The sequence below is a fragment of the Balaenoptera physalus genome, assembly GCF_965194825.1.
Source record: "Balaenoptera physalus genome assembly, chromosome: 12".
In the NCBI taxonomy this organism is placed as follows: Eukaryota; Metazoa; Chordata; class Mammalia; order Artiodactyla; family Balaenopteridae; genus Balaenoptera; species Balaenoptera physalus.
This window is the reverse complement of record NC_138897.1, coordinates 14,417,412-14,441,343: the sequence shown is the minus strand read 5'-3', so window position 1 is coordinate 14,441,343 and position 23,932 is coordinate 14,417,412.

Sequence of the window (23,932 nt, the reverse complement as noted above, 5' to 3'; positions counted from 1 at the left end):
GGGTAGAGAAAATGGAAGAACACACCTGCAGAGTCAACCCTGAGTACCTGTAAGCATGCTATACTAATTAAATCCCAACTTCTTTACGAAGTCTGTACTGTGTATAGGACTGAAGTGTTATGTATACATGTGACAAAAGCTCCACACGCCACCTGCAATGGTCCACAGCTGCAGGCTGAAGTTGCTCTACCTTCACCCAGACCTCTAAATTCCACCTATGAAGTTTCTTTCTGCTTTGAGAATGGGCTCAGTGAAGTGCCAGCACCAGGTTCAATGTGGTTCCCCAAGATCTTTGTCCTCTGGCGAGAATCCACTTCCCCTCTCTCCATTGGGTGAAGCCCACTGCATCCACGGAGTGCCTCCGGCAGGGTGGCAGCCTGTAGCCAGGCAGAGTCAAAGGATTAAAACATGAACTCGGTCCATAGGAGTCCACACTCAGTTGTTTTGCCTTTCAGTGACAGATACAAATCAGGCTGTCTGGTCAGCTTGGAGTTACGTGTCGGCAGCTGGGGAAGCAAAAGGTATTTTCCTTAATGGTCATACTTCCACCAAAGGGACCGAAGAGATTCAGAGGCACGGATGACATTTTGTGAAATTCACCATTTGACTTAGAAAAGGTCAGCAGAGAAATCTGAGTTTGAGTCCGCGTTTCCGTCTATGTAAAACCCATGCTAGAGTTAAGCCAATGAAGAAATTCTAAAAAATACCCAGCAGCTACCTGGAGAAGGTGAACTGCAGAAATTGATGCCAGGGATGCTAATATCTAGAAAAGGGGCAGTCTCCAGAGCAGCAAGCATTAATGGTCTGGAGGGGGTTTTCAGAGTGTTGTGCGCCTTCCACTTAAGCCCAGCCAGCACTTTGAGAATGCAAACATGTCAGACACTTGGTTGCCATCAGATTGCTCCTAGGAAAGTAAGGCTACTAAACCCAGAATAGGACGGGCCTACGAGCTTGTCTCACACAGGTTTCAAACCGTTATGCCTTTCTGGTCACAGACAAAAGGGATTTTATTCCTGGCACCTTAGGGAAGGAAATTTGATAGCATCCCATATTGGTACCACTGGTTAATAATCCTCCGTAGCCAACAGAGAGAGAAAAATTTAGGAAGGGATCCCCCAACAGACTTAGGCAACTTGCCAGACCTCCAATAGGTAGAAACTAAGAACCAAGGGACTGGATTATACTCCCAGTTCTGCTTCTAAGAAGCAACATGAGTTCAGGCAAGTCCTTAAGCCTCAGTTTTCTCATCTATGAAATGGGACTATTACTTTCCCTACTTACCTGACAGGACTAGAGTGAAGCTCACAAGATACCTTGATATATAAGGATCTTGAAAAGTTCCCTTTAAACATGAGAAAGACTTATTTTAATTAAAGAGAGACAATTTTCCCCTTCCTCTCACAGTAGGTGAGTCTGTGGATTCAGGCAGCTCCTGTTGTCAGCATAGTTATTATTCATCTTTCCAGGACCTGCCAGCTCCCAGAAGTTCAGGGATCTAGGCAAACCAAGCAGCTGCTGAACCACGAAAAAGTAGCTGTAGAAAGGGCATCTCCTTAGGATGTTAACACTCAGAAAGCCCTGGGGCAGAAGTCCTCTCTCTAAGCTGGTGAGGAATTGAGGAGCAGGCAAGCATTTTCTTTAACTAAAAAGGTAAAACTCTTACTCTGACCTGAAAACCTTAACATAGCTCAAAATAGGACCCTGCTGTTTTCCTTTTGTAATTGCTGACTCAGCCTCCAGGTTTACACGTTGATCAGATGGGTCAGATGTTGGAAACAGATCTGTGGTTCATGCAAAAATCAGGTCAACAATTAGCAACTAGAGCCATTCATTAAGGGCTTCACCAAGCCTGCATTGCGCTGTGTAATGAGACTGAGTAAAACCTGATTCCTACCTGGACTTAATCAGACTCACTCTACCCTCTTACAGGGAGTTAGTTCCCAGCTCTGAGTATTTTTCTTCTGTTTATTTATTCTACTGCTGTCCGCTGTAGTGAGAACCTGAGCTGTAGAGTTGGGAGCTGGGTACTGGAAATCTCCCTTTCCCAAAACACTTCTTTGAATTGCTTGGTTAGTGAAAGACTAAAAGAAATTTGGAGAGGAGGAGTTCTTTTGAAAAGGATGAAGAATCCCTGCTTGGATTGGCTAGAGCGACCTAGTGGGACACAAATAGAAGACGTGTCAGGGTCTTTGAATCTTACCCAGCTGCAGCCCAAGTTCCTGAAGGGCATAAACAGAAGAGACATGCCAACAGTTGCACACTATTATTGGCCAAGGTTTTGGCCATAAATCTACAGCTGGCTCCCAATCTGATGAGCTGCTTGGGACCATGAGTGAGAAAGAAGGCTCTTTCCGCTTAGATAATATGAAGGCTTAAGCACCATTCATCCTTCACATATCCTTTTCCTGGACACCTCCATGAGGATTTTTAGGGCAGAAGTCTCCTCCCAAGTAGAGGGAGTCCCAGGCCCAGCATAGAATTAGGAAAAAGAAATGGATAGAGACAGAGATATAACATATTGTGTTCAGTTGTATATATAGAAGGGACATAGAATTACGAAAAATAAGGAAGATACATGTATGTATATATTCCAGAGTTATATATAGATATTCCAAAGAGTCTGATACCCAAAAGATGACATTCCACAATGACGCAAGAGCCTAAACTTCTGCTCTTTTCCTTTGCTGCTTCACATGGTCTAATCGTGTCCTTAGTCAGAGCTTCTCAATGGAGAAATTCAAGGAGGTGGACGGGTGGTACGGTTCACACTGCTTGAGAAACCCTAAGAACTTGGCCTGATTTCTAAGAATAGAGGAGCCCTGAGCAGGGAAAGGAATATGAGAGTGATTAGTAACCAGAGGAGGAAGAAAAAAATGACCAGCTGTCACAGGCAGTACCAGACGAAAGAGACCCGACGGAAGAGGCAGATGAGAACTTCAGCAGAACAGGAACTAGAGTCCTCAAAGAGATCTACTTAGGCAAGAAAAACCTTTGTAAAACCCAAATATATAATATGAATTTAAATTTAAAAACTAAAAAATTTCACTTAATTTTATACTCAGTCATTTAATAGATAATTTGTAAAAGTGAACGGTCCCAATCAAGAATAACTTCAGAGGCCCAGAAGAAATATGTTGTCACACAGATAAAATACAGAAAGATAGAAATCACAGGACAAAAGAAGATCCAGAAGACCCTGCATGTGAAGAAGAGGAGGTCTAGACTGAAAAGAAGGAACAGAGAGACGGGAATTAATAATTAAATAAGTTGTAGAGAAAAAAACTTCCGGTCTGAAGAAAGACTTGAGTCAGCAGATTGAAAGGACTCACTGAGTTCCAGATAATGGAAACATGACACAGCTCCTGGTGAAATTCCTAAATCCCAAGAACAAAGCTAGGGAATGCTCATTTACTTCTCCCAAGGTCATTGTTTTTCAAGGCGCAGTGTGTGAACTTGCTACCTCAGAACCAGGAAACTTGTTAAAAATTCAGATTCCAGATCTTCTGAATCACATCCTTTGGTAGGTTTTGAGGAACTGCAAACAGTTCACTGGGAGGAGCCCAGGGTGGAGGGTATTGAAGTAGCAGGAAGGGTCCTCTTGGGAAATTTCTAAGTATCGAATGATAGGTCACCTTACCCAGCAGAGTCTAAGTGCTCTTCCTCAGTGAAGTGTTGCAAATTCTCAGACATGTACACACACACACACACACACACACACACACACACACACACACAGTAAGACAATTGCACTAAACAGTGTTGTTCTATTTGGGGAAACTAGCGGAACTGATATGAATTACTTCACAGCTCTTTTTTCTTTATTTAAAAAAATGTTCCAACCTTGACTTTGAACTTTGAAAAGTTAAAGAAAAACATAAAACTGAATAATCTAACAAAACCACTTCCCTTTTTTTTCTTTCCTGTCTTTTTTTTTTTTTGGCCGCAACATGCGGCTTGTGGGATCTTAGTTCCCCCCCCACCAGGGATTGAACCCACGCCCCTGCAATGGAAGTGCGGAATCCTAACCACTGGACCCCCAGGGAATTCCCTCAAACCACTTTCCTTACTGTCACTTACTTAACATCCTTACATAATATGAAGCCCAGGCAGCTAGCATGCTGACAGTCTGACTCTCAAACTGGCAATGACACCATTACGTTTCTCTAGGGAGAGGGTTGATCGAGGAAAACTTGAACCCACAGGTAGTCTCACAGCCATCTTCTCTACTTCCAGAGATCATCTGGGTTTAGGAAATAACCACTGCTTTAAAAAAAAGAAAAAAAGAGATATAATTTATGTGCAATAAAATGCACCCATTTTAAAATGTACATTTTGACGTATGGATACCAAGAGGGAAAGGGGGGAGTGGGATGAATTGGGAGATTGGGATTGACATATATACACTATTGATACTATGTATAAAATGATAACTAATGAGAACCTACTGTATAGCACAGGGAATTCTATGTAATGCACTGTGGTGACCTAAATGGGAAGGAAATCCAAAAAAGAGGGGATATATGTATATATATAGCTGATTCACTTTGCTGTATAGTAGAAACTAACACAACATTGTAAAGCAACTATAGTCCAATAAAAATTAATTAAAATAAAGTGTACAATTTGATGAGTGTATTCACCTGTGAAACCATTACCGCAAAGTGAATACAGAACACCTCCATCATCCTGAAAAGTTTCCTTGGCCCCTTTTCAGTCCATCCCTCCCTCCATCCCTAGGCCCAGGCAATCACTGATCTGCTTTCTATCTCTACAGAGTAGTTTGCATTTTCTTTATATAAATGGAATCATATAGCCTATTGGCTTTCTAGGTCTGCAGCAACAAATTCCCACAAACTGGTTGGCTTTAAACAACAGAAATTTCTTCTCTCACAGACCAGAAGTCCGAAATCAAGGTGTCACTGAGACCTCAATCCCTCTGAAGGTTCAAGGGGAAAATCTTCCCTTGCCGTGTCCAGCATCTGGAGGCTCCTAGAATTCCTTGGCTTGTGGGAGCATTACTCCAATTTCTGCCTCCGTCTTCACATGGCCTTCTTCCCTGTGCACCTCTGTCTCTCTGTCTCTTCTGTTATAAGGACACACTAAATCCAGGGTGATGTCATCCTGAGATCCTTAACTTAATTACATCTGCAAAGACCCTGTATCCAAATAAGGTCACTGAAGAGAGGAAGACCCAGTTCTCCTCCTGTTTCTCCTTTCTGACACCAGAAGTATGGGGGCTTTTCCTCACAACAAGCAATCCTCCACAACACCAGCTGAGTGTCCAATTCTGACACTTCTACCTGGATCCCACAGGTTAAGGGTCAGTCCTACAAGACCACGCTCCCCCGCCCACTTCAGATGCCAATCACAGGTCCAGACTACCACCTGTGCTCTGACCAAAGGGCTATAAATCAAAGGCTTCTATGGGGCTTCCCTGGTGGCGCAGTGGATAGGAGTCCGCCTGCCAGTGCAGGGGACATGGGTTCGATCCCTGGTCCAGGAAGATCCCACATGCCACGGAGCAGCTAGGCCCATGTGCCACAACTACTGAGCCTGCGCTCTAGGGTCCGAGTGCCACAACTACTGAAGCCCGTGTGCCTAGAGCCCATGCTCTGCAATAAGACAGGAGAAGCCCCCGCTCGCCGCAACTAGAGAAAGCCCACATGCAGCAACGAAGACCCAACACAGCCAAAAATAAATAAACAAAAAAAGAAGGCTCCTATGGCCGTCTCTTCTGTTTTGATTAAGTTGCTAGAGTGGCTCACAGAACTCAGGGAGACAGTTTACTTACTCTTTATCAGTTTATTATAAAAGGATATGGTAAAGGATACAGATGAACATCCAGATGGAAGAGATGCATAGGGCAAGGTATATGGGAGGGGGTGTGGAGCTTTCATGCCTTCTCCAAGCCCACCACCCTCCCAGCACCTCCACATGTTCACCAACCTGGAAGCTCTGTGAACCTCATACACTGAGGATGTTTACGGAGGCTTCATTGTGTGGGTATGACTGACCATTCACTCCATTTCCAGCCCCTCTCCCCTCTCTGGAGGCTGAGAGGTGGGGCTAAAAATTCCAAGCTTCTGATCATGGCTTGCTTTTTCTGGTGACCAACCCCCAACCAGGAGCCCACCCAGGGTCACCTCATTAGAACAAAAAATATTTCTATCACCCAGGAAATTCCAAGGGATTTCAGAACTCTGTGTCAAGAATAGGGTCAAAGACCAAATATTAGACAAAACATCCTCCTTTTTTTATTTTTATTTTTTTCTTTTCCTTTTTTGTGTAGAGCAAAATGATTCAGGCATATATATATTATATTCTTTTTCAGTTTCTTCCATTATAGGTTATTACAAGACATTGAATATAGTTCCCTGTGCAATACAATAGGTCCTTGTTGCTTATTTTATATATAGTAGTATGTATCTGTTAATCCCAAACTCCGAATTTATCCCTTTCCCCCCCTCACCCCTGTCCCCAGTGCTCTTATCAGTTAGGAAATTATGAAGTTTTTAGGAGCTTTGTGCCAGGAGCCAGGGCAGAGACCAATATATATTTTCTATTATCTCGGTCACATTCACAGGTCCTAGGGTTTAGAACTTGGACAGAATTGCCTGGATATAGCACAATCTAGTATCTACTTACCTGCAGATGGACATCTGGATTCTTTTCAGTTTTTAACTATTTCAAATAAAATAGCTATGATCATTTGTGTACAAGCCTTTATGTACATATGCTTCCATTCTTTTTGGTTAAATGTGCTTTACCCAAGTGTGTATCTAACTTTATACAAAACTGCCAAGAACTTTCCCAAATCGATTGTACTAATTTTACTGCCCATCAACAGGGTATGAGAATTCTACTTGTTCCACATCCTCGCCAAAAGTTGGTGCTTGTATTGTCAGTTTTTTTCAATTTAAACCATTTGAGTGGGTGTGTAGTAATGTCTCATTGTAGTTTTTATTTGCATTTCCCTGATGACTAATGATGATGAATATTTTTTCATGAGCTTGTTAACTATTCACATATTTTGTGCAATGTCTGTCTAAATCTTTTGCCTATTTTTAATCAGGTTGTATTGTCTTCTTAGTATTGTAAACATTACTTTTGAAAGTTTCTTTTCTACAAGTATGAACAAAACTATTTTTAATTTGGGGGCTTAGAAAACTCTGCCAAATGATTAACAACTCAGCAGAGACATTTTCCAAATCAGGACAGAAATTGTCTTGAACAGCATTGGTGGTATAGTGAAGAGAAAAACTGCCCATCTGTGATAGTACCTGAGCTGGTACCCTTTATTCCCTCAATCCAAAACAAGTCACATACATCCTTGGACCTCCATCTCTTCATTTATAAAATAAGGAGTTTGCACTAAAGCAATCAAGCTTTCTTCAAGTTCCAACATGTAAGTGTCAATAGTTCCTTCTGATAAATGGTTAAAACAGCCACAAAGATCCTTCAAAATGTGCTGTATTTGAATGCTAAACCATTTTTTAAAATTCATTGTGGCTCCTGAAGTCTGAGAAAACAAATTCAAAAAGGATGAAAGTGTTATCCGTGTGGAATGGCAGATATCAACACGTTCAGACGATCCTTGTGAAGTTATTCTCTAATGGATAGGTTCCATATCAGTGAAAACATCAAACCAGTGTCTCTTGCAGCCCTGTGATTATAGCAAGCAATGATGCTGATTGCCAAGTCACATTACATATAATATCCCCAAGAGTAGCAGCGGCATCTTCCAACATAAGAATAGATGAATATATACAACACATGAACACAGAAGTTCAACATTTCTATTTGTATAGAGTCTTTCCTCTGGCAATATTTCTGAATTCTTTCAAAAACACTGTCATCTTTTAAAACGTTTTTATTAAAATATTCTCCTTCTAAAAGGAATGATGTTTACCACCCAGATGAGCTCATATAAACCTGGTAGGTTAATCCTATCAAACATCTCCTGTGGCCATAAGTGAACTGTTTTTTCCAAAAGTGGTGATAAGCATGTTTTAGATAGATTTGTTCTCAGCTCCCCTTTGTCACAAAGGGCACAGCTGCAAATGATAACTCTAGGATCAGTGTTGTATTTTTGGCCATTGGATAATGGTTCATATGATGCAACTGATCTGTTTGATGATTGGACCCATAATTCTGATATCAAGTCAGAATTATACCACTTTATGCTAAAGGCCATTTGGCCAACACTCCTTGGATTTCATTAGCAAGGCACTCTAGTCACAGAACTTGCCAACTGAAATTACAAAGTTTGATATTATATGATGATAAAGTGGACAATTTAAAACACATCTTCAGGGACTTCCCTGGTGGCACAGTGGTTAAGAATCTGCCTGCCAATGCAGGGGACACGGGTTTGAGCCCTGGTCCGGGAAGATCCCACATGCTGTGGAGCAACTAAGCCTGTGTGCCACAACTACTGAGCCCACGTGCCACAACTACTGAAGCCAGTGCACCTAGAGCCCGTGCTCTGCAACAAGAGAAGCCACCGCAATGAGAAGCCCGCGCACTGCAACAAAAAGGAGGCTCCACTCGCCGCAATTAGAGAAAGTCCCCGCGCAGCAACAAAGACCCAATGCAGCCAAAAATAAATAAATTAATAAAATTAAAACAAAACAAACAAACAAAAAAACACATCTTCCTTGATCAGCATATCAGGAATTTGACCTTCTACTACAGCAATAAGAATCAATATCACTTCCTCCTTATTGAATGCCCAGGCCATGGTTTGGGAGCATCTAGTTTTTTGTGCATTTAAAAAAAAATGTATTTATTTATTTGGTTGCATTGGGTCGTTCCAAGACCAGGGACGGAACCAGGTCCCCCTGCATTGGGAGCGCAGAGTCTTAACCACTGCGCCACCAGGGAAGTCCCTGGGACCATCTAGTTTTGAGCTGAATTTAGCCCTTGTCTTAATTTTAGGTTTGAAGGGCAAGTGCCAGAAAGAGGCAACACCATGTGTACCCATAGCTGTCAGGATGTAGCATCAACTTCAGAGTCTTTAGCAGTAAAATTCTAAAAGCTCACACAAAGATGTTTCTCCAAGAAAATGTGAGTGACAGTGTCTTCTCTGGGCTTGTTTTGCTGGTCAATTTATGTCTAGAAATATTGTTTTCTTTATCTCTGTCTTTATCACCACAATCTTCATTTTTTCCAACACTGTACTATGAAGAATTTCAACCTCACTGTAAAGTTGAAAGAATTTTAGTGAACACTCACCATCTAGATTATACTATTAATATTTTACTGCACTGGCTTTATCACATCTATCTACCTAAACATTCCTCTATGCGTTCTTCTTATTTTTTGATATATTTCAACATAAACTGCAGACTTAAGTCCATATCCTCATTTTTAAGTCTTCTTTTTCTCTTCCCTGTCAAGTTTTGGTCACTTTTCATTGAAGAGGCTTTTTCCCCCCTCTATGAATAATTTTTAAAATGAATTTACACTGAATTCCAGAAGTAGAAAGTTCTGCCTAAACCAATCCAGGTGCCCCAATTCTGAGTATGTGTTTGTTACTACATATTTTCTCCTCTTTTCCTCCCATCCAAGTGAGTTAGGTTTCCCCCCACATTGACACGATTACTTAGTATCCAAAATCTAGAAAGCTGAATAAACTTCCAAAGGAAAAAAAAAGTCCCCCATCTGTCCCCGCTATTAAAGATCTATTTATACATCTAAGAACATTCCTGGTCAAACAATAGCATTCTGTTTCTGTCTTTATTGTTTTCTCCACTTTTGGATACTCTCCATACCACTTCACTGCCCGCATCAATTTTGACACAGAGTGTTAGAAAGACTTCCAGAGGCTAGTTAAGAATTCTATTTAAAGGTGGTAGACTGAAAAAAATGTATCTCTGTCTCCTCCTGAAACACCATCAATATATAAGAAAAGGTATTAAAGAAAGGGTAAAGTCAGAAGGACAAAATGTGCAGGAGCAGGGATGAAAGCCAATAATACACGTGGCACCAAGTTCGGGAGGATGAAAAATGAACAGAAACTCATTTAGCCAAACAGAGAAAGCATAAATCCGCCTGCCATCAGAGCAGGCAATGATGAGAAACAAAACAGTTTGCTTTGTAAAACTCAGGGAAGATCAGGGCTTGGGTCCACAGGGCATCACAGAAAGCTGGGAAGTGACTTGGGGCTAAGGACCCAGGGGTTAGTGAAAAGACTACACTTGGGTCTCCCCAGCCTATCCCCTCACCACAGAAGATTATAGATTTACTCGCCGAAGAAAGTGAATCAGAGTGTCATCTCTGCAGTGGGGAACACCAAGCACAATGGAGAGAAGGTGTGAGGCATGATTTTGAAAATAGGGACATTCAATATAAGTCTACTTACTGAATATTGAGAGACCATTCCTCTCTTTCCCTGTCTGCTCTCAATGCCTATCGTTAGCGATATTTTAGGATTTGTTCTCTGGAGAAATCAGGAAGCAGAGGAAAAAGGACTTATGGATACTGACATTTGGGGTTGCCTCAAAGAAAAGACCAAGTCTGTCTCAAATCACTTTATGTATAGTCTACCAGTCAACAGAAACAACAACGACAGCACACACACACATGCATGCACACGCGTGCGCATACACACACACACACACACACACACACACACACACACATACTCCAGTCAGCTTTTTATTATTTCTCTTCAATACAAACTGAGTCAAGGATCAGGAGATATTTGGAGAAAGTCTATAACAGGAAACACAAAAACCAAAAGGAACAAAGATAAACACAGAGGAAGCATAAAATACAGGCAACAGAGAAGGCTTCCAAAAAATCCATTATTAATATAATCAGAAAAAGAAGAGAAAATGGTACACTCATAATAAAGGAACAGGAAGCCACAAAAAAAGGAATAGTCAGAGACTGGAGGGACTCTTGATCATTTAAAATATGACAGCTGAAATAATAAATTTAATAGAAGCATTGGAAAATAAAGTCAGGAAAAGATGCAGAAAGTAGAATGAAGACAAGCCACTAGATAACAAGAAAAAAAGATTTTAAAAGTTAAAGGATCAATCCAGAAAGTCCAGTATCCAAATAATGAGTTCTGTAAAACCATGGAAAAAAGAAAGAAGAAAATTATCAAAGCAATAATATAGAAAATTTTCTCTATATTCAGGTACAGAAGGCTGAAGATTAAAAGAGCCCACCAGGTGTACAAGGCAATAAATGAAAAAAAAGATCCAGTCCAAGGCACATCAGCTTAAAATTTCAGTTCGCTGGAAAGAAAGAGAGGCTAGTGCAGAATCAAATGTAATAGAAAGGGAACCAGAATGTTACTTCTCAATCGTAATATTGGAAACAAGAAGAGAGTGGAGCAATGGCAGCAAAATTATGAGGAAAAATTATTTCAATCTTGGTTTCTGTATCTAGCCAACAGGACCCTCAGCACATTTGTGAGACACAGTGAAAAATAAAAATGTGAAGCCTCTTGTTCAAAAATTAAGAATTTCAAAACGGCAGCAACAGAGCATTAAATCAAGTGTGGGGCTTTTCTTAGTGGGAGGTCCTGCATGACCACACAGGTCTTACACCTGTGAAGCCAGCCCTGTGTGATGTACTAATCACACATACGTGTAACAATATGTAAAAATAAAGACACTTGCCATCCATTCACCCTTTTTTTGGAAGATGTGTTCCAGCAGGATAAGGGAATAAATCAAGAAAGAGGAGCACAGGACTCAGGAAACAGGAGAGAATGGCAAAAAGCACTGTCAGAAAACAAACATGTGTAGTCTAAAGAGTAATCGGTCCAGATTAGAATAGGGAGTTGGAGAGGTTTAAACCGAGGTTTTAGGAAGGTGGGAGGGGTGGGTAGTCATGGATTCATATACTAGTTGGGATTGCACTTAAATACTGAAAAATGTTTCAATAGTTGCGTGTTATCTGTTGGAGCATTTGGAAAAAACATGGCAATGTGCACATAGAAAACTTGGCAAATAAAAACAAAAAAGAAAAGTTAACTCCAGGAAAAAACCAAACGTTATACGAGAAAGGAAAGGTACTCATAGTATATAACTTCCAGCAGTAAAAAAAGTCTATGTAGTTTGATAATAAGTTCTTCCTATTGATGTTATCTAAATTTTTGATATAAAATTATATCAAAAGGAAGAGAGAGGAAATGAATAGAACTGTGCAAGAAACAAAATCCTTAATTAATAAAATGTAGATAATATGTACAGCTGATCTCAATAAATGGATTATAAGCATGTTATTTATTAATAAGCATGTTATTTATTCTTGTGAATTGGAACTTGTTGCCTCAGGGGAAAGGATGAGTTTGGGGAGGATAAGGGTGGCAAGAATAAAGCAATGTCCTGATGCATTTCCTTATGTCTTTTAGCGTCATAGTTTTGGGTTTTTTTATCTACATGGATGTACTCAAACATTTTAGAACCATCATCATCACAAAAAAGAAGACCTCAACTAGTTCCTCTTCCCTTCTTTCTCTTCTCATTCTGCTTTAGACTGGGACCCTCTCATTAGCGACAGAACATTTGCTTAAATCATATGACCTTCACAACTGATCAATGTCAGCACCTAACTTTGGCTTCTTTAAATTAAATTAAAAGCACAGTCTGCTCATTGGAGGAAGAGTCGTCTGCAAGACGTGGATACCATTGAAAGACCCTTGACCACCTTGCCTTTCCCTTGGAAGGCTCACAGCAGGACCCTTTAGGAGTTGCCTTTTCAATTAGGAAACTAGATCCCTCCCACCCCCTTACCATAAAGGGTTTCCTCTGTTAAAAGCAAGTACATATTAGATTCCCTTTGTTTTCTTTGAGCAGAAGAACATAAATAACAGGTTTCAAAGGAGGTAGAGGTTTTTTTCTTAAAGGAAAAATCAAAATACTACCCATTCAATTTTGTTTTGTGTTTAGTAAAAGAAACAAAAGCCCTATTACGAACGACTGAAGTTTAAAAACAAAACAAAACAAAAATTCGATTGCTGCTTATGTCAATTAGAAGTACGTGAAATAAGACTTTTTACAAATGAGAAAATAAGCAATCCTTATGACTTCTGTCCGTCCTCTGGATTATGTGTGTCTCCATGTCAGTGAAGAAAAGATAGGCTTAAGCCACTGGAGGTTTATTCCTGGTTTCCACAGGTGTTCACCGCAAGTCAGCTAACAGCTCCCATCTCCTCACTCAGGATGCAGGCTCGTGGAAAAGCCATGAACTCTTCAACTTTGCCAGGTGGAAAGGAAGAGAGCTCTAAAGTGTCTTACAGTAGCAATCCATAAGACAACTCTTCCAGAAGACAAGGAGAGAGGCTGAAGTCCCCCCCCATGGACCACATGGCCAGGGAAATCAAGGTTCTCCCTTAGCATGAATGTTGGAGATATTTCATAACGATGTTTTAAAATTCTGTATGTAAATAATGGCAGTTGGAAATGATGTGTTTTTTGTGTGTAACTAGTGCAATCAAACATATATTGAACATCCACTGAGTGTAAAGGAACATGCCCACCACTGTAGGGGGAGAAGGATAAACAGCTACTACTAAGATGAGCATATGATGCCCTACAAAAGATCAGCTGGTATCTGACATGAATTTTCAAAAATCCACTGTAAGATAATGAAGTGATTAAAATATCAGGAGATAGTTTTATAAAGTTGGGTTAAAAAGCATGTTTTCCTGTTCCCATTCCAGGGTGGAGTTTTTGCCCATAACTCTCTAGAGACATGTCCTACTTACATCTGTGTTCAAGACCACCAAGCTGAATGAACTTAACAAAGTTGGAAAAAGACAGTATGGTCTGTCCTAAATTGATTCTACTTTTTTATTTAGTCATGTCTCTGGATTAACTTTTTAAAAGTAAAACAATACCAACCTAGCAGATGTCCATCTCAATTGACCCATTGTTTTCCCTACTTTGTAATGCATTCCGTTTTAGTTTGCCTGGTGAAGCTTACATCAAAATGTGTGAAAATAACAACGTTGTCCTATTGGGAGAAACAAAGGAAAGAAATAAAAGTAACATTGAAGGGATATAGAAGAAAATGACTTTTCTTTTCTGCTTCAAACTGGGGGGAAAAAAAGTGTGCTCAGACTTGAAATAGTGTTTCCATTTCCAGCCCTGGTGGCTTATTTAACTTGGGTAGATTAATTTACTGGGAGTGGTATCCTGGTTTATCATCCATGGAGAGGTAATTTAAAAAATCTTTGACCTTGTTAGTTTGGGGGTCACTCAATTTGGAAGTGTTGTATCTGCTATGTCACCTCCAGTTTTCAGGATTCTTTCTTGCCTCGAGATGTTGCCCTTGTAGGTTTTCAGTATTTATTGCAGGTAGTTTTCTTCCAGCTACAATTCTTCCATCCCTTTGAATCTTTCATCCATTTCCCCGCTTGTGAAATACATCATATTTTTCAATAAAGGGGCTCTACCATTTAGATAATAGTGTAGAGAGAAGAGGAAGGAAACTAACATCTATTACACTTAGTGTGCATTCAACAATACCTTAGGCACTTCATATAGGATCTCACTTAACACTTACAACAATCAAACATGCAGTATTATTATTCCCTCTTACAAACCAGCTAGGTTAACATATCTAAAGATACACAGAACCGGGATTTAAGCCCAGGTCCAATTTCAAAGACTTTCATTAGAAAAGAAATTTTTAAAAACCTATACCACACTTGACATATGAATATTTCTAAATTTAAAATCCTTGTGAGAATATATAGCTGTACTGAAAATATTTTACATTCACAGCAAGGTATTTTCCCTTTATAGATTATTTTTCCAGCACCATTTGTTAAAAAGCTATCCTTTTCCCATTGACTTGTTTTTGCTCCTTCGTCAAAAATCCGTTGATTATATGTGTGTGTGTATTTCTGGGTTATCTATTGTGTTCCATTGATCTAAATGTTTATTCCCTCACCAATACCACACAATCTTGATGCCTGTCAGTGTATAAGTCTTGAAATTGGATAAAGTGATTCCTCCAACTTTATTCTTCTCTTTCAAAATTGTTTTACATATTCTAGTTCCTTTGCCTTTCCATTTATATTTTAAAATATTCTTGTCTACATATCTGTAAAAAAATCTTGCTGGATTTTTGACAAGAAAAGTATTAAAACTGTATGGCAATTTGGGAAGAATTGACATCTTTGTTATATTGAATCTTCCAATCCATAAACACAGGTATGTCTCTTTAATTGGTGTTTTGTAGTTTTTAGCATACAAGTCCTCCACATATTTTGTTAGAGGTACACCTAAATATTTCATTTATTCTTGCTTTTTAATAATAAATTATTGTTAGTATAACTTTATCATCATTAATTTAGTTGTGGTTTACTTAGTTACCCCTTAAGCAAAAATCATAAATTGGACTCCCGCCAGGAAAATTCAGCCTGCAGAAAATTCTAATGGGGAGAGATATTCCGTTTTAAAAATCCACATTTCTATCTTCTCTTGAGAAATGTGGAAATCTGGTAACACTGGGTCTCATATTCCTACTCAGCAAGAATCAGCTGGAACTGTATCGTGTCCATCCCTTACAGGAAGTATGCTTTCTAGTTAACCACAATCTCCACCATGCTCAATGAATGTATATGCACTTACGTCTGGCCTAATTTCCTCATTTGTTACTGTACTGGCCCTGGTAGGCTACTGAGTTTCCAGTTCTGCCTTAAACTGAGTGGTGATACTTACTGGCATCAACAATACTTTTGGTTTATTAATTCAGTTTTCATAGGTCACTCATAGGGCATATAATGCATGTTAATCATCCCTACTCTTATTTATTTCCTAAGCTACGGTATATAAATTTATTCCCCTTCACTCCCAGATCTCCTTGTCTCATGACACTTCATCGTCACCAACTGTTTCTCCCAACAGGGAAAGCAGAGTAAGTGTGGTCTCAGAACAGATAAAAGACTAGAGAGGATGGACTTCCCTGGTGGTATAGTGGTTAAAAATCCACCTGCCAATGCAAGGGACACGGGTTCGAGCCCTGGTCCAGGAAGATCCCACATGCCAGGGAGCAACAAAGCGCGTGCGCCACAACTACTGAGCTTGCGCGCCTAGAGCCTGCGAGCCACAACTACTGAGCTCGCGTGCTGCAACTACGGAAGCCCAGGCGCTTAGAGCCCACGCTCCACAACAAGAGAAGCCACCGCAATGAGAAGCCCGCGCACAGCAATGAAGAGTAGCCCCTGCTCGCCGCAACTAGAGAAAGATCACGCACAGCAACAAAGACCCAAAGCAGCCAAAAATAAAAGTAAATAAATTTTTTTAAAAAGAGAAAAAACTAGAGAGGAGATGAAGGAACCAGCGCTAGGAGTCTTCTCTATGAGAGCTCTTCCCCATGGGTTGATATTTTGTGAGACAGACTCACTGGGCAGAGCTAGGCCCCCGGTAAACAAACAGAGGCCATTTTTCTCCGAGTGCTTTTTCAGCTCTGAACTTGTACTTGTGAAGGTACTTTCCCAAGAATTTATCTTGAGAGAATGGAGGTTGCACTTCAAAGCACTGCCAATAAGATTCTCATTTTTTCTCCCAGAAGTGAGAAAAGTAGGTTCCCTTGGATTGACTGAGTTCACTCTGCTTACCTCTACTGTTCATTCAAGTAAATGACAGGCTTAACCCAGTCCCCATTTAACGTCTCAGAACCATCCAAATATGGCCAGGGAGGAGAGTTCAGTTTTAATATCCCACTTTTCCTAATCCATTATCCATGATAATCCATTGTGACCCTCGATACTTAATCATCAAAGCAACCATAAACCTCTTTTTGAAGATCAAATGGTTCTTTAATCCATTTACTTACAGTATCCTAAGTTACAGAAAATTAATCAGAAGTATAAGTGGGCCACTATTCCAAGTTTCTTATAGCACCTGTTAACAAGGTAACAAATCGGTAATGACTTTTGTGCCAGTTGGGTCAAAATGTGGAACAAATCACCTTGGTTGGTTGCTTTTCCCTGTGCTCTTCATTCTAACTTAGCTCTTACTGCCTACTTGGGCTGCCTGCCTTCCCAGAATCCCATCAATGAATTAACAAAACTCAGCCAGCCTGAGAGCAAATTGGACTTTAAACCTTCCAGTGAGGGGGACATTAATTCTCATCTTCCCTTCTGTATCAGGTGAGCGGAAACCATTTAGGGAAATCACCCTAGGTCTTTGAACTCTCAAAGAAGTAAGAAAGCAGTAATTTTCATTAAGCAAGAGCACCATGTTCCAGGCTAAGTTTCCACAAGTCCTCTTCCCTCAATACTGAGGGACTGTATCAGATTACCCCAAAATGTCCATAGACACCAGTGGCTACTGGAAAGCCTCTTACCCTCAAGAATACCCCAAGGTCATTACTATAACTCCCTCTACATTTTTCAGTTACTCAGTTAAGAGAAAGGATAAGCATATTTGAACGACTCAATAATAAAAATTGAGATTTCGTATTAACTAGAAATGCTATATTCGTATTATCCTTTATAAGGATTTTCCTTTGCCAGAGGAGCTGGATTAACTTGAACATAGGAACACTCCTGGCGCTGATCACGAGGAGAGGCTTTTTAATTATTCATTATGCAGTAACTAAGTGTTCTTTGGTTACAAAAAAAAAAAAAAGGACTTCTATATAAAAACCCATTCACAGGATGGATGAACACTCACGCATTTTCCCTGCCCTTTCCGAGTGTCTACTCAACATAAGGTTTCTTCATGTGAATTATATGTGAATAAGTACACTTATGATGGTTGAAGCATCAGTCAAGAGACTGGGAGAAAGACAAAGAATAATAAAATAAACCCAGGGACCCAAGAAGAAGGAATAGGAACAAGAGTAAAGCACCCAAAGGGAACAATGCTGCAGGCTGAGCAATTAGTTTGGGTAGGGGGAGGCAGGGGGCGCGGCTTATCAGGATGAACTGACTGCTGTGGATTGAAATCCAGGCAGTTATCATTCAGCGATTCTGCCACATGCCAGAGATGGGTTCAGTCTAGCTCAGGATGCAAGCAGTTCATGGAGAAAGAGGAATGTTGCTTTTTCAGCAATAGAGACAGTTGTTAACCCTCCTTGGAGCTGAGTGGAGAACCAGGAGAAACCAGATGTGCAGAGAAGGACATAAGATAGGATGCAGTATTGTTATGAACTGAATGTTCGTGTCCTTCCAAAATTCACATGTTGAAATCTTTTCCCCCAGTGTGATGGTATTTGGAGATGGGGCCTTTGAGAGGTGATTAGGGTTAGATGGGGTCATAAGGGTGAAGGTCCCATGATGGGATTAGTGCCCTTATAAGAAGAGACATCAGAGAGCTTGCTCCTTCTCTCGGCCACTTGAGGACAAAGTGAGAAGGCAGCCTTCGGCATGCCAGTAAGAGAGTTCTCACCATAAACTGAACCCTGCCAGAACCTTGATCTTGGACTTTCTAACCTTCAGAACTGCAAGAAAATTAATTCCTGCTGTTTAAGCCACCCAGTCTATGGCATTTTGTTATGGTAACCAGAGGTGACTAAGGCAATGAGTTATTTCTGAGAAGGGGTCATGATATAGGGGGCGCTTGTGGGCACAGCCAAGGAAATAATCTGGAGAAACGGGGTTGATGAACACACATTCTGGCTCAGAAGCGAACCTTTGTATAGGGCTTACTCTTCTCATGTTTAAACTCTACTCCAGGGAGTAAGACTCAGTGAGAATTTCCATAAGGGTAAAAATCAAAACGATGATGGACGAGGAGTACGAGCCTACATTTATTTCCTGACGGGGATCACTGTCCTTTGTTTCTAGATGATCCAGCTAATCAGCAGTCACATTGTCATCCTTCACATGAGTCCCTCCTCACTCTTACAGCGTGATTCTAACCACGCTTGCTTTTTTTTTTAGCTCTTGCTACTACAACACTGTTCAAGAGAGAGTGTTTCTTTATCACTCTGTGACTTACAAGGATCTGTTTTGAACCCTACTTTCCACCATTTACTAGCAATATACCCTTGGGTGTGATGCTTAATGACATCAATTTATGAAATGGGTTATAACACCTTCCTCTTAGGCTTGTAGTGAGAATTTAATGAAATAATGTGTAGAAAACATCTGGGCACAATGCTTGGCAAAATGCTTATGTGATGTCCCTAAAAGGAAGGGGAGTGGGAGTGCTAGTGTGTAACTGGAGGTTGGATCTTCCTAGGGGTGGAACACAAGCTCTGGAAGACAGTTTAGAAGAGTGCATGATACCTCCCTCCTTTATGAGTGAGATTTTGGCTCAGTCATCATGGCCGTTCCGTGTGGACCTCTGTAGCATTTCCAGCTGCCTGGAGCACATCTGCTTCTACTTTTGATTAAACAGTCAAGAGAGGATACTCACAACAAGCATTTTCTAGTTTTTGCCTAAAAGCAACAGTTTTTTATTATTGCTACTTCCCTTCCAATCGCTAGTGCTTTTAATGGAATTGCAATAGTAATGTTGTCCCAGGATGACGAGCCACTACAACTGAATAACATACCTGATTCTATTTCTTTTATTAAAAAACAAGTGGGGGACACAGGCTCATCTCATGAATGTTAATGTGATCAAGATCACTGCCCACTGGAAAAATGTGTTCTAATTGAATCGTAAGAAAGCATGCCTTGCTACATCAACCAAAAGGAAATCAACAGCCTTCAAAGGATTAGAGTTCTCAGAGGCTAAGGGGACAAGAGAAGTAATACAATTTTGACAAAACAGTGTTTTCGAAAAGAAATTTTTTCAAAAATCTTTCCTTCCATTTATAAGATGGGTTCAGTTAAGTATTTTATTTTTCTTATCAATGAAGTGTCAAAGTGATTTGACCAAATGTTGAATTACTACTCGGTTTCAGTCTTATTACACACACTCTGCAAGCTTGCTTAATGATCAAGCTAGGTATTTTGCTCAAAGACTTGGTATCTTCCTAAATGGGAATCAGGTCAGGGCATTTATTTAATCTTTACAGACTGAGCTCTCCCTCCCATGCAATCCCTTTTCCTTTCCATCAACACCAAGTGACTTTGACATGCTTGGGTGCACCAGGCCTTTTGTCATGTGCCCCTCCCAAAGGAAAATCACATTCCTGCCTCTTTTCTCTGTCCTTCCACCTTATTATCAAGAAGAGATCCCTGCAATTTACCTTGATTGTGCAAAATGAGAACAGCTATGGTCAAAGCGAGTTAGCAAATGCTCCCCATGTTAAGACAGACAGTTCGGTGATATGCACAAACAAGCAGGCACTTTACCAGGATATGAAGTGAGGCATTTACACTGGATTTATTGACAAGAAATACACTCCTTCCAATGGAAACCAAGCAATAGCATTGCAGCTTGCAGAATTTTAATGTTATATGCAAGTAGATTGCTTTATTAGTCTTTGCCTGTGACCCTGGGAGAGAAGCAAGTCAGAGAGGAGAGGACTGTGCAGTTGCTCAGTCATGTGTTGATTGAGCACTGCCCTGTGCCAGCTGGATGCTGCTGGGTTTTCTAGAAGAATAAAACCAAGCCATGGCTTCCATTCTATGAGGACAGGCTCTTGTGGGCAAGACAATATTTACGTTCATTCCTTTTGACCACTAGGCAGTAAGGCACAAATTACTAAAAGTCATATTGTTCAAATGACTACACCCAGGTTTAGAGGTAGGAATTCTTTTTGTGTCCACTGAGATGGATATGACCAGATATGAAGTTTTTCTTTATTACACATGTTTCAGTTGATTATTAGCATCAAATTACCCAATTCCCTGATACCCTATAAAAACATTTCCAACTGGCTTCCTGCACATAGACAAAGGAAATAGTTTAAAAATTCAGCCAGAGATATGCAAACAAGAGTGACAAGGGGCACGTGGAATTCCAGAAATTACTATGGCAGGCTCTGTGGATTGGAAATCCAAAAACCTTTCACAACTCTTTTTCCATTGCCTTCCTTTACTATAGAGGCTGGAACAATTAAACGTTTTCTTTCCTAGGCTTGCTTGTGGCTAAAAGTGGCTATGTAACAGAGTTCTAGCCAATTAATAAAAGAAAAAGTTACTGGACAGAGCTTGCAGGAAAGTTTTTTAAAAGAACAGACTCAGCACAGCTCCTTAGCCTCTGTCCTTCAGCCCCTCTTCCTCCCTCCTTTTCTTTCCTAAAACAGGTATGATAGCTGGGGGTGCAGCAGCCCTCTGAAGACTGTGAAAATGAAAGCCACTTACTAAAGATAGAGAGGAGGAAGATAAACAGAACTGGGCCCTTGATGACATCTGGAATTGCTTTACTTGTCCAGGATCTTCTATCCCTAGACCTTTTGTTACACGTGACAAATGTGGTAAAGAAACTCCTTACTTGTTTAAGTCCAGTCAGCTTGATGTTCTGTTACTTGCAGCTAAATGCAATACTAATGGATACACTTAGAGCATTCAAGGTATGCTAGCTCAGCTCTGTCCTTCTGCCATTTATCCTAGTGACAGGTGTTCGCTTCTGTCTTGGCTGACACCTCCTGGGCCTGCAGAACTACTGTGGTCTTAGACAAAACCTGTCTTTTGCTGAAGTTCTTGGAAATAGAGAATTGCAATGATTATCCCAAATTAGTTTGCTCTTTAAATTCTGAAATCTTTATTTTTGCCATTTCTTTACTTAGTGAGATTTTTGTGGTTTTATTCGAAACCTCCTTTTCTTCTTAATACTCCACATCACTTTTGGAAACAAAGTTCCTACAATTTCCACCTGGAGACTGCCATAGGGACCAATTCCATCTACTCTTTCAATCACAAAGCTAAAATATCTTTCAAGACCATCTTCTACATAGAACCTTTTCCAAAGGTGATAGTTTTCATTCAGAACTCTTATAATGGATTCCACAGCTAGTTGAAAGACAGCAGCCCCTGCTTAAGGCCCATAAATATTTGATGGTCCAATCTTAACTGTTCCTAAAGATGAAACCACTTTATACAGTATCAAATTGTCCCTAAAGACTCTTCTGTCCGAATAGTTGTCTCTAGCCACTTTACTTGTCATTTGTGGCATCCCACTTTCCCCTTGGCGAACCCAACATAAATCAATAGGAAGCAATTTGTCAAATGTATAACATTTTGCTTATTTGTAATTATCTTAAAACCACTGTGTGTATGTGCTATGTGTGTGGAAATGACTGAGAAGCACCACTGCCATCTCAGAGAGAAGGCAAACATTGCCCTTGTGCCATCCCTACCTCTCTAGAAATAACATCAGCAAAGAGAAAGAGTAATAATAGCTAACAGTTACACAGCACTATTATAAGCCAGGCAGTTCTGAACACTTTAAATATAATAACTCATTTAGTCCTCACAACAACTCTGTAAGGTAGGTACTATTATTATCCTTATTATACAAATGAAGAAACTGAGGCACAGAGAAGCACAGATACTAAATGGGGGAGCATTTAGGAATTTGAAAGCAGGCAGGCAGCTCCAAAGTCCCTGTCTTGACCACTCTATTTTACTGCCTGTGATGGACGGGTTCTGAGATAGGCCCCCATGACCCTTGCCGTCTGGTATTCATGTCCTTGTATAATCCCCTTCTCTTGAATGTCAACTGGACCTATGACTTGCTTTAACCAATAGAGTATGGCAAAGGTGTCAGGATGCTGCTTCCATGATTGCATCACACAAGGAACTAAGAATAGCCTCTGGCCAATGACCAGCAAGGCACTGAGGCCCTCAGTCCAACAACACTTCAGGAACTGAATCCTGCCAACAACACATGAACTTGGAAGTGGATCCTTCCCCAGGCAAGTTTTCAGATGAGACTGAAGCCCTAGTCCACACACCGTGTGAGAGTTCCTGAAGCAGAGAACCCAGCTTATCCAGGCCTGGACTCCTGACCCACAGAAACTGTGAGATAATAGGTATGTTGCTAACATAATAGGTTGTTGCATGTAGCTAAGTTTGTGGTATTACACAGCAATAGATAATGTACATACTGCCTCTCACGGTAGGTAACCCATATTTTGGAATATAAATCTGGCCCATTAGGAGTTGTCACTAAATGAGAAACGATTACCATCGTTTCTCGTTAAAAGCCTGGGGGGAAAATGCAGCAAAGGAAGGGAGCCTAGGTGGAGGCATGGGACCAAATCAATGCTTTGATGTGCGTGTTAAGAAGAGTGTTGACTGCTCTCAACCACAGCACACCCCTTCTGACCTTGTTAATATCAATACCTGACCTTGATTCTGTACAGAAAACCACCAGAAGAGAGCAGACCAGTACAGAGATGTACCTTATACACTTTTGAAACAATCTGCAACATCTCAGTTTCTGAAGTCATTAATTTTAAGAATTATATGATTTTTGCTGTCATGTTGTATTATGTACGATGAGCGAGCACTTGGGATCCAAGAGCTAAGAAAAGGCTGACACAGGATGAGGGAGAAGCACAGGAGTAAGTAACCCAGACCCAGGGAGGTATCAGCTAGGCAGAGGTGAGCATCTGAAAGTAGGACATCAGGGCTGAAGTGCAGGATCCGGGCTGGGCTCAGTGGGTCAGCGGGTATCGAAGGTTGAATTAAGTTATTGATTCAGAATCCAGGGAGAACATCATTGAGTGGGGGACAAGAAGACAAAGAAAGTATGCAACAAAGGAATGAACTGATTGGAAGACTGAATAATAAGCCCAGAGCAGCAGCAGAAGGAAAGGCATTAGTGACGAAAAGCACTCCTTGGCCTCAGCCTAGTCAAGGGTATCTACTTCAGGCCATATTTGGGAGTAGTCTTCTAGAAATGCTGGCTGAGAGTCTGATGCAAAAGAGGAATGAGAGATTCTAAGTGGAGAAGAGGTGAGGGGACAGTGGTATTTTGCCCACTGGCTCTGCCTTATCATTCATTCACATGATGACCTTTCTGGACAGTTCTTCTCCAAGTTCCAGAAGAAAGGCATGGAAGAACCTGTCATAATTCAGAGTGCTGGAATGGATCTTAGGGGTCATCTC